Raw genomic sequence first — 9,811 nt, 5'->3', positions numbered from 1 at the left:
AATAGCGCCCAGTTACCTGGAAAGGTAATTAAACATATTATCTAATATTTAATTGCACGTAATCTTACGTTATTCTATGATGTCAATTTCTTTTTTACCTGATATAAGATGAATATTGGATTCCAAAATTAAATTTGCTTGCTACACTTAATTTATACCACGAGTATGAATTGATTTTTACAAAAACTTCGTTTTATTTATTTATGAATGTTAACTATATTTAAATATTAATAAAACATTTTTGCCTATACAGATTATATTGTTACAGATTATATTTATTTGATGATCAGTTGTATATTTCGCAAATGCGTTTAATTTGTTCTTCATGCACAATACATTATATTTTTTATGTGTAAATATACAGGGTGGTCAAAAAAAAACTTCCCCTATATATGAAACCCTAGCGGCCTATCCACTCAACCAATCGAACCAAAATTTCAGACATGGTTGTTTGAAGATATGCGCTGGACATTGTGATGATTCTAAACAAAGCAGAACTCATGGTTACGGTTACAGTGAGAGAATTTCGAAATTTTCTAATAGCAACGCCCACTTTTTCCTTGCGCAAATTGATCAGCGTATTGAAAAACCACAAATGGCGTTGGAACGATTAACGTGTGACGAAAATTGCCGGAGTAAAGCATTTGCAAAGAACATTATAAAGGACTAATGACAATACAGGGAGGAAAGAAAAAAAAGCTTTTATTGGAGTGGAAAGTTATAATTACAGGTTTTCAACGTGTTCGCCTTCGCAGGCGACAACGCATTGCATTCGGAAGATTGTGGACAACAATGTCGAACATAACATGAAAGAAGGAATCTGCATAACTTCACACGTGTTATGACATCTTGCAATTCTGACACATCTCGTGGACCAGGCGTGTACACCTTAGATTTCAGATAACCCCAGAAGCAGAAATCCATAGAAGTGTGGTCGGGGGATCGCGGTGGCCACGAAACCGCAAAGTTATGAGAGATGACTCTATCACCAAAGTGTTGTTGCAGCACTCATCGAACACATTGGGTGACGTGTGGAGGAGCCCCATCTTGCATCCATACAATGTCACTAATGACATTTCGTTGCTACTGTTTAACCCTGTGAATTATGCAAGGTGCGTCAAAGCTTCCCCTCTCTGTGTTGTCATTAGTCCTTTATAATGCTCTTCTTTGTAAATGATTTACGCTGCTAATTTTAGTCACACGCTAATCGTTCCAACACCATTTGCGGTTTTTCAATACGCTGATCAATTTGCGCAAGAAAAAAGTGGGTGTTGCCATTAGAACATTTCGAAATTCTCTCACTGTAACCGTAACCGTGAGCTCTGTGTTGTTTAGAATCATCACAATCTCCAGCGCATACCTTCAAACAACCATGTCTGAAATTTTGGTTCGATTAGTTGAGCGGATAGGCCGCTAGGGTTTCATATATAGGGGAAGTTTTTTTTTGACCACCCTGTATATTATATTCACTAAATATTAGAATTTTTGTTCTAGAAGGAGGGGGAGGTAATTGAAACTGGGGGCATAATATGATTTTTTTTCTTACCCCTTGACATTATCAGTGATATTACAAAGTTAAATAGTGCCTGCGGCATATCAATTTCTATCCATTTGTCATATTTGGCCTAGAAAAAGGGGCATTTTCCACGAACACGCTCTAAAACTGGCATCCTTAGCATCCTCTTATATTCGATATGTTTCCGATTCCGTTTGTTTTAAGAAATATTTAATAATTTAAAAACCTTCATTAGCCATAAGGAATTTGTAAAAAGATGGTGGCTAAAATTTTATAAATTGAATTAATATCTTTTCATCTTTCCTGGAGATATAAATGAAAATAGAGCATAAAAATCTTTTGCCAGTTAATTGTTAATTAATAAGATTATGATAATTATTATGATTAATAAGTAAGTTACAGAAAATGAAAGCGAAAAAAACTTAATGGAATCTAATATTCAAAAATATATATTTACAAATTTGAATTATTTCAACAGGTTTTTATTTTAACTCGCTTTCATCTCTGTATATTTGTATGTTTGATACAAATTTTTCAATTGATTTTAAACTAAACTGAAAATGAATTAAAAATTTGAAATTTAAAAAATAACTCAGAACTGTACGACAATGCATAATTAAATCGCTTTCTTATATGTTCTTACAAAATTTTGTCATCTGGTGTAGTTTGCCGAAGCGTTATTTTAAAATTGATTACAAAATTTCACATCTACAAACTAAAAAAAAAAAAAAGCCTCACAAAAATAATTGTTTAAAAAATTTTTTAAAAAAAATGTACCACGTTTTTAAAACGGACTTTCAAAAGTATGAAATAATTTCTCTTGATTGCGAACAGATTCCTAATATTACATATATTGTTCAGAAAATTTGTGGTTTTTAATTTTTAAAATCACATGCACAAAGAAATTAACTCCCCGATTTTCAATACATATGGAATTAAGGAATACAAAAATGAAGCTGAAGATCATTTTTTTCAAAATAATGAGACCGATGGAAAGTTTTGTTTAATTTTTTTTATTAAATAATAGTTAGCCGTTAATGATGCAAAAAATAAATTATTTTGAATTATTTTTACATTGAAAATATTTTTGAAGATTTTAAATGGAATATGTTTTCATTAAAAATTTTGTTGTACAGTGTTTATCAAAGAAAATATATTTCATGGATCTAGTACTTTATTTTCACAACAATTATTGAGTTATTTTCATTAAATTTGAGGAAATGCAGGAATATAATCCAGGAACCGAATGTCACAATCATTCACCAACATATAACTGATAAATAGACTTAGAACTACCAAATTTAATGAAGATACAGTTTGAAGGTTAAAAAATGTCCATTTAGGAGAGTTTAAAAAATTTTTGCTGGGATTTTAATTATCTAAAAACTAACCAAGACATAACGCAATTTATTATATTGCAAAAATAATTAGTTTCCCAATTAATATAAAATTTAAAAAATATATATTTAATAATACCATTTCCAACTATTTTCCATCTCCTCCCCCCAAATATTATTAAATTTTCTAAAATAAATTACTAATTAATAATAAAAATTACTAATCTTACTCTGTTTCCATTTCAGACACTAATGTACTCAAAGTGAATGGATACTATATATATATATATATATATATATATATATATATATATATATATATATATATATATATATATATATATATATATATATATATATATATATATATATATATATATATATGGATTAAACAATATAAATATTTGAAATTATTTTACTAAGGGAATTATGAATATTAAAGTATGCATAAGATAATAAATTAAAATTAAACAAAATCAGCATTGCCAGGGAACAAACTTGTCAGTGAAAACGATATTTAATAGCAAACATACATTTGATAAAACTCATTCTATATAAGGAATAAGGGAATTGAATCACCTCATATCAATATTATATCCACTAGGGAAGCAAGAACAACCCACTATGAAATAAAGTTTCTCATGCCCATATCTGAGGTATTCTCAGGTGGCATCAGCAAGTACAGTAAAGCTGCACTTTATTTATATTCATGTTCGTTATTCTATAGCTTTTAAGTATGATGGAATGTGAGATCTTCGTTTGTGATAACTACTGGAATGAAGTTCCTAAAATATTAAGTAAATGAATAGTAATATTTTTTTTTCACATATTATTATTCATTTTCTAAGTTAATAAATAGCTATATCTGGAGGCATTTTTATCTTATCTCTATTTTTAAATGGTAGCTATCAACTTGTGCTTAACCTCACTTGTTTAAATGTCAGCACCAGATTAAGCGCCAAAGGCGCCCTTAAGCAATGAAAATTTCGGGGAAATCCTTCCCACTGCAAAAGTTTCAAAACCAGATATTTACTAGCGATTTTAATTCAATATATATATATATATATATATATATATATATATATATATATATATATATATATATATATATATATATATATATATATATATATATATATATATATATAAGCAGATTTTAAGCAACAAATATATCGACAAACAGAAATAAAAAAATAATTAATTCGTGAATCATCTTCGATAGTGTTCATTTCAGCATTTCGGTATAAAAAATTTTAATTAAAAGTTATTTTGAAACAAAGTGCTGAAGAATTTTTTAACAACTTCTAAATATTCAAACATAAGGTTTATCCTGATTGTTGACTTGAGAATCAGACAACCAAACAGAAAAAACAAACAAACGAAAAAAACAAACAAACTATATTACTGATCTGCCAATGAATTTTAAAGCAAATAAAATATCTAAAATTTAAAAATCACTTTATTTTAAATTTAATATGTTCTACGACATGGCTTTTGATAATCTAGCTAAAGCACACCATTAAAACTGCATTCAAAATACTGCAAAAAAATCTCAAGGCGTCGAAACTCTTCAAAGCTATTTTGCAAATTTTTGAAATCTTTTTTTTTTTTTTTTTTGAATTTTTGAAATAAATAATATTGATAAAAAAGAATAAATTAGAATTTTTTTTTTCAATTATTTTTAATACTTTTGAACATATTTTGTGTTTAAAATCTGTTTTAAGCATTTCAAATGCGAGAAATAACCCTTCTATTAATAATAAACATTCTTTTTGTGAGATTTTTCAAATTTTTAGCCTATATTCAAATTATATGTTGAGCAACTTTTCAACGAACTCATTCCGAAACTACAACTCGAATAGAATAAATAATAGAACAAAAAAAAAACATTTTTTTTTATTGTTCTTAATTTTCTTTTAAATACTCTTCAATATGAATTCAAGTTACAAGGATTCTGACATTTTTTTAATTTCAAATAATAGTTCTTTATTTTATGCCATACTAGCCGCCTTTGGTAACCAGCTGGTCCGACGGGATTGATTGGTACTAAAATTTCCAATTGAATATTTTATGTAGCTTGTTAATAGCTTCCTCAGCAAATTTACACGTTTTAATAGATTGTAACATATACTATTTCTTTAAATCTGCAATGCATCTCCTTAATTTTTCTGTCATTTTATCTAAAATTTGAACTTTAATATGAAATAGAAATGATTAATCTAAGTTAACTAATGCAAAAATTTCTTGCTGAACTGTTTAGAAAGAGTAGCATTTCAAATTTTTTTCTTCATTTCTGTTTGTGCAATGAAAGTTTAATTGTTCATAGAACAAATTTTTAAAATGTTTATAAAAAAATCTACTTAAAACAAAAACCTGCCTTGGAAAATAGGCCACATCTTTCATAACAATATAAGAAAAATCGAGTATGAAATATTTGTAGCAATTTTGAAAATGATACGAGTTTCTTCACAACAGTGATTGCATTATTATACTGAAAGCTTAAAAAATGCATTAAAAAAAAAAAGGCAAAAAAGTATTGCAATTAAATTGGTAATTATTTAAAAGACAATTTTTTTAAATTTTAATATGGCGTAAAAAGTTATTTTTGTATTATAATATTTTCAGTAGTTATGGGACAAAACGTAAACATTTCGTTTTTGTTAATTAATTAAAGTTTCAAAAAAAAAAAAAATAGTTGCACATTCCTACCCATCAAAATACGCGCACACACACATTTGATCTATGATCTTTCAAAACAAATCATTTTACTACTTACTAAATTTCAATGGGAAATTACTTCATCAGATAGCTTTAACTCTGAATTATTGATATACAATGAAAATAAGAAGAATAATGACTAATTTTAAAGATTTCCAAATGTTAAGTTTTATTGATATCACTGAATCATCATGATTGATAAATTAGGAAAAGTCGTTGAAAGAGGCTAATTATACTAATGCAATCTAGTCAAATAATCAAAAATATCAAAATATGAGTAAAAAAAAACTGCAAGGCAGCATTTTTATTGCTTTAAATTTTTTTCCCCAAAATATACCATTGTGTCAAACACCAGAATATTCGACTGAATAAAGGAGGGATAGAAAAATAAATAAATAAATAAAAATAAAAATAAAATTGTTTTTTTTTTTTTGCATTTTAATAAAAATATGAGAAATTTTTTTAAAAAAATGTTATCAATTTTAATAAAGTTTATAAAATAGTTCGTCGAACATTAGGATAGCTTAGTGGGTTTAAGAGTTTATTATTCTTTTTGATTAAACGATAATTGATGAAGGTTATTAGTTTTTTTTAAAGTTGGATTTTGAAGTTAAATTAAAGTATTTAAAAAAAAAAAAACAACGTATATTTATTTTTTGTTAGAATATTCGATTTTTACTTCTTTTAAAAACATGATATTTAGGCAAAAATTAGGAAATGTTTTATTTTAATTAAAAAGATCCATATTCACTTCCGGAAAAAAATATATTTATTCACAGAAATATAACCAAATTACAACCAATGTTTATAAATTTTAACATGCTCGGAATTTTCAATCAGAATTTTAAAATATTGAGTTTAGCCACCAGTGAGGATCGAACTCACGACCCCTGGTTTACAAGACCAGTGCTCTAACCACTGAGCTATGATGGCTCGATCAATGTGGCATTTATGATGTACTAACGCGATGTAGGAATTTATTTGGTAAAAATCAATTATTCTTTGAAATAAATTTAATAACATTCTAATTTTTTAATGAAAAAAATTTAATTCACCGAACATATACTTCGTTTCATTGATAGCTAATATGCTAAAGAGCCTTTGAATTTTAGTACCAATTATGCTTCCGCACGGTTGTAAGTTTTTATTCCGCCTGTTTTCAAATATCGCTTGTCAACAATTAATTACAAGCGGTTTTTTAGAATTCAGGTAATTTCAAGATTTGAAAAATCAAAATAATGAAACGTTTTACTTCGTCTAAAAAAAAAGCAGAGAAAAGGGTAGAAGAAATCGGAAGAAAATTATATAAATTCCTTTACATCCGAGATTAAAAATTTTAATAATAATTACTAAAGTGAACGTTATTATTTCCCGCCTTTTTCACTAAAAATTCAACAAAGTAATTGAAAGGGGAAAAAAGAGATTAAAAATGTTTTGAAATTCCCTTCAATTGTAGTAGAAGTTTATTTAAGTTTCATTCAACAGATGGTGCCACGTGTTAATTCCTTCGTTACTTATGATCTTAAATTATGCATATATTTTTAATTTAGAGTTTGAAGAAACATTTCTTGTTAATAGGCAAAATTTCTTTTATTAGATAAAATTTCTTGTAGTATTTTAAATGTTTTTTTGATCTAGTTGACTTTAGTTCCAACAGTCATGTATATTTTCTATTGAACTGCTGAGTACTACAAAAATACATCCGTGCAATTTCTCTTTACGTTATATAAATCATGAAATCTTTGTTGCTATGTATTTTATGATGAAAAAAAAGCTTTAATATGGTTATAAAATGAGAATTTTGTTAAAATATTAATACTTTCCATAATATTTAAGAAAAACAATGTTACATAATTGTAAAATATCCAGTAAATCATGTATCACAATGATTTCTCTCACATGATAGGCGTCGCCACCATAGCTCAGTGGTTAGAGCACTGGTCTCGTAAACCAGGGGTCGTGAGTTCGAACCTCACTGGTGGCTGCTTTGAAGATTTTTTTTTTTTCTTCTTTACATTTTTGGCACTAATACAGAAATTATTTTTAGGCTTTAGAATTAAATTAAAAAAAAAACACTGTAGGTACACAAAATTACCAAATATTTTCTTTAAAAAGAAATTTTTAAGAACTTTTTAATTAAAAAAATATTTTAATCAAAGACATGAATATGAGCAAAAGAGATAAAACATTGTTTTATATAAATTTATAACGATTCCCCCCAAAAAAAAAACACTTAACTTCGACCCATTTTTTTTTCGTGTAAAAAGCATTTTTGACTTGACGAATTTTCAAATAGTTTTTCTTACTGGAGCTATTAGAATTCGATAATGAAAATGTTTCATAATTAGGTTTTCCATTTAATTTTGAAATATAGAGATATTGATACCGAATCTCTCTTTAAAGCATCAATGATTTAACGAAACTTATTTCATGGGATTCTGATTCATCATGTGATTTCTTGGACAGTACATCAAATCACAAAAAAATCTTCATTTGAAAGAATTAAATGACGCTTACAACGCTGTACTCTACAACGTAAATTCATACAACGCATTACTTATTGATTGTTGGAAAGAATTCCATTCAAGGTTGTTTGCTTGTGCTCCGCCGTACTTTTCTTTATTGTTTATATAAATAAGTTTCCAATTGTCTATTTCGCTGTATAAAACGGTAGTTGAATACACACAAATAAATTTAAAAAAAAAATTGTAATTTTGTAAAATTTTATCTTTTACAATATATATATATATGTCCTTTAAATATTTTTAAATTCCTTGCTTTTAAATTATTTTCTATTGTGAAACTTTATGAGTAATTAAAAAGAATTACCAACTTTTTTAACGACATGAAAAATATATTTTTAACATTTTGAAATGTTATGATATAGTCAAAGAAGTAAAATGCTACAACCCCACCCCCCGTTTTTGAAAGATGTAAGCATTATTCTTTTGACTTCAGTGAGAGTAAGGACATGAAATTCTGTCATGAATATAAACTTGCATAATCGAAATGAAAAAATGTAAGACATTCATTCTGACCGAAATGGAAATGCTCTCTTTGGGGTGGGGCGCAGTGGAAAAAAAGAAAAAAATACATTCAGTAGAGCTAAATATATGAAATAAAAATTTAAAAAGGTTGCAGTCTTCTTATATTAAAAGTTAAATGAAGCTATAATAAATATTAATACAATTTTATATTAAAAAATGAATAAAACATATAATAAAATATTATATATATATATATATATATATATATATATATATATATATATATATATATATATATATATATATATATATATATATATATATATATATATATATCACCCCACCGACCGAAGACTCACCGTGTACATGGTAGCTGGTGCACATATAAATCTGCCGTAGCCACGAAGTCCTCCGAGACAATACCACTGAGGGTACTGAATCAGAGGTAATCGTTCTCTGATTCAGATCTAAATTACGATCTGTGGATGAGTGAATGAACTGTATGAATGAGGCTCACGCCCTAGTGGCACTTGGTTGATTTTAACGTTTTTGATGTGAATTGCTTTCTGATGAAACTTTTCTTGCTGACAAAATTTATACTGATAGTAATTCGAATTTATTTATGCAATAACGCTTCCAATTTATTAAGGGAAAAGCGTGGAAATTTTGAATTTTTTTTTTCTTATCATTTATTTCTCAAAGGTTTATTACCTGCCGAATTTGGCAACTTTAGCTCAACGATCTGCTGTATAGAGAGAGTATTTTAAAAGATTTTTCTATCATACATGTCGTATAAAAAATTTACAAATATCATGACAGCTGTAAATTGTATTATTAAAAAATGTTTCATTTAACAAATACAAGCTTATATAGCGTGGCTTGGGCTGAAAATATATTAATGACTAATTTTATTAATATATGTAATAATTTTAATATAAAGTATATTTTTACGTAAAAAGTTATAATTCCTAAAATTTCTTATTGTGCACGATCCTTTTGAATATATTAGTTCCTTTTGAGAAAAATTGAGTACATCAGTTCCGCCAAACAATTTTTAAATTTCCTAGGATTTTTGAAAAATTAAATTGTACCGAATATATTTTTAGAATCACCGAAGGTAACTTTTTTTTCATGCACTATTGCATCTAAATATTAATAAAAATTATTGTGGTTTTTAATTAGGAGGAGATATGCCTTTGTTCCACATCTCCTCCAAATAAACATTGTCGAATGCATTTAAACTTTGCACATTT

General features: G+C 27.0%; 2 non-coding genes across 2 annotated transcripts; one reads left to right on the top strand and one right to left on the bottom strand.

The window, feature by feature from the left end:
• Window positions 1–6,431: 6,431 nt before the first annotated feature.
• On the bottom strand, window positions 6,432–6,504 carry Trnat-ugu (transfer RNA threonine (anticodon UGU)). The gene has a single exon. It is a non-coding gene; the product is annotated as a tRNA-Thr (tRNA).
• Window positions 6,505–7,482: 978 nt separating this feature from the next.
• Trnat-cgu (transfer RNA threonine (anticodon CGU)) lies at window positions 7,483–7,555 on the top strand. Its single transcript has one exon. It is a non-coding gene; the product is annotated as a tRNA-Thr (tRNA).
• The last annotated feature ends 2,256 nt before the right edge of the window (window positions 7,556–9,811 follow it).

Source organism: Argiope bruennichi, chromosome 9 (assembly GCF_947563725.1).
Source record: "Argiope bruennichi chromosome 9, qqArgBrue1.1, whole genome shotgun sequence".
In the NCBI taxonomy this organism is placed as follows: domain Eukaryota; kingdom Metazoa; phylum Arthropoda; class Arachnida; order Araneae; family Araneidae; genus Argiope; species Argiope bruennichi.
This window is presented reverse-complemented; position numbering and strand designations above follow the sequence as displayed.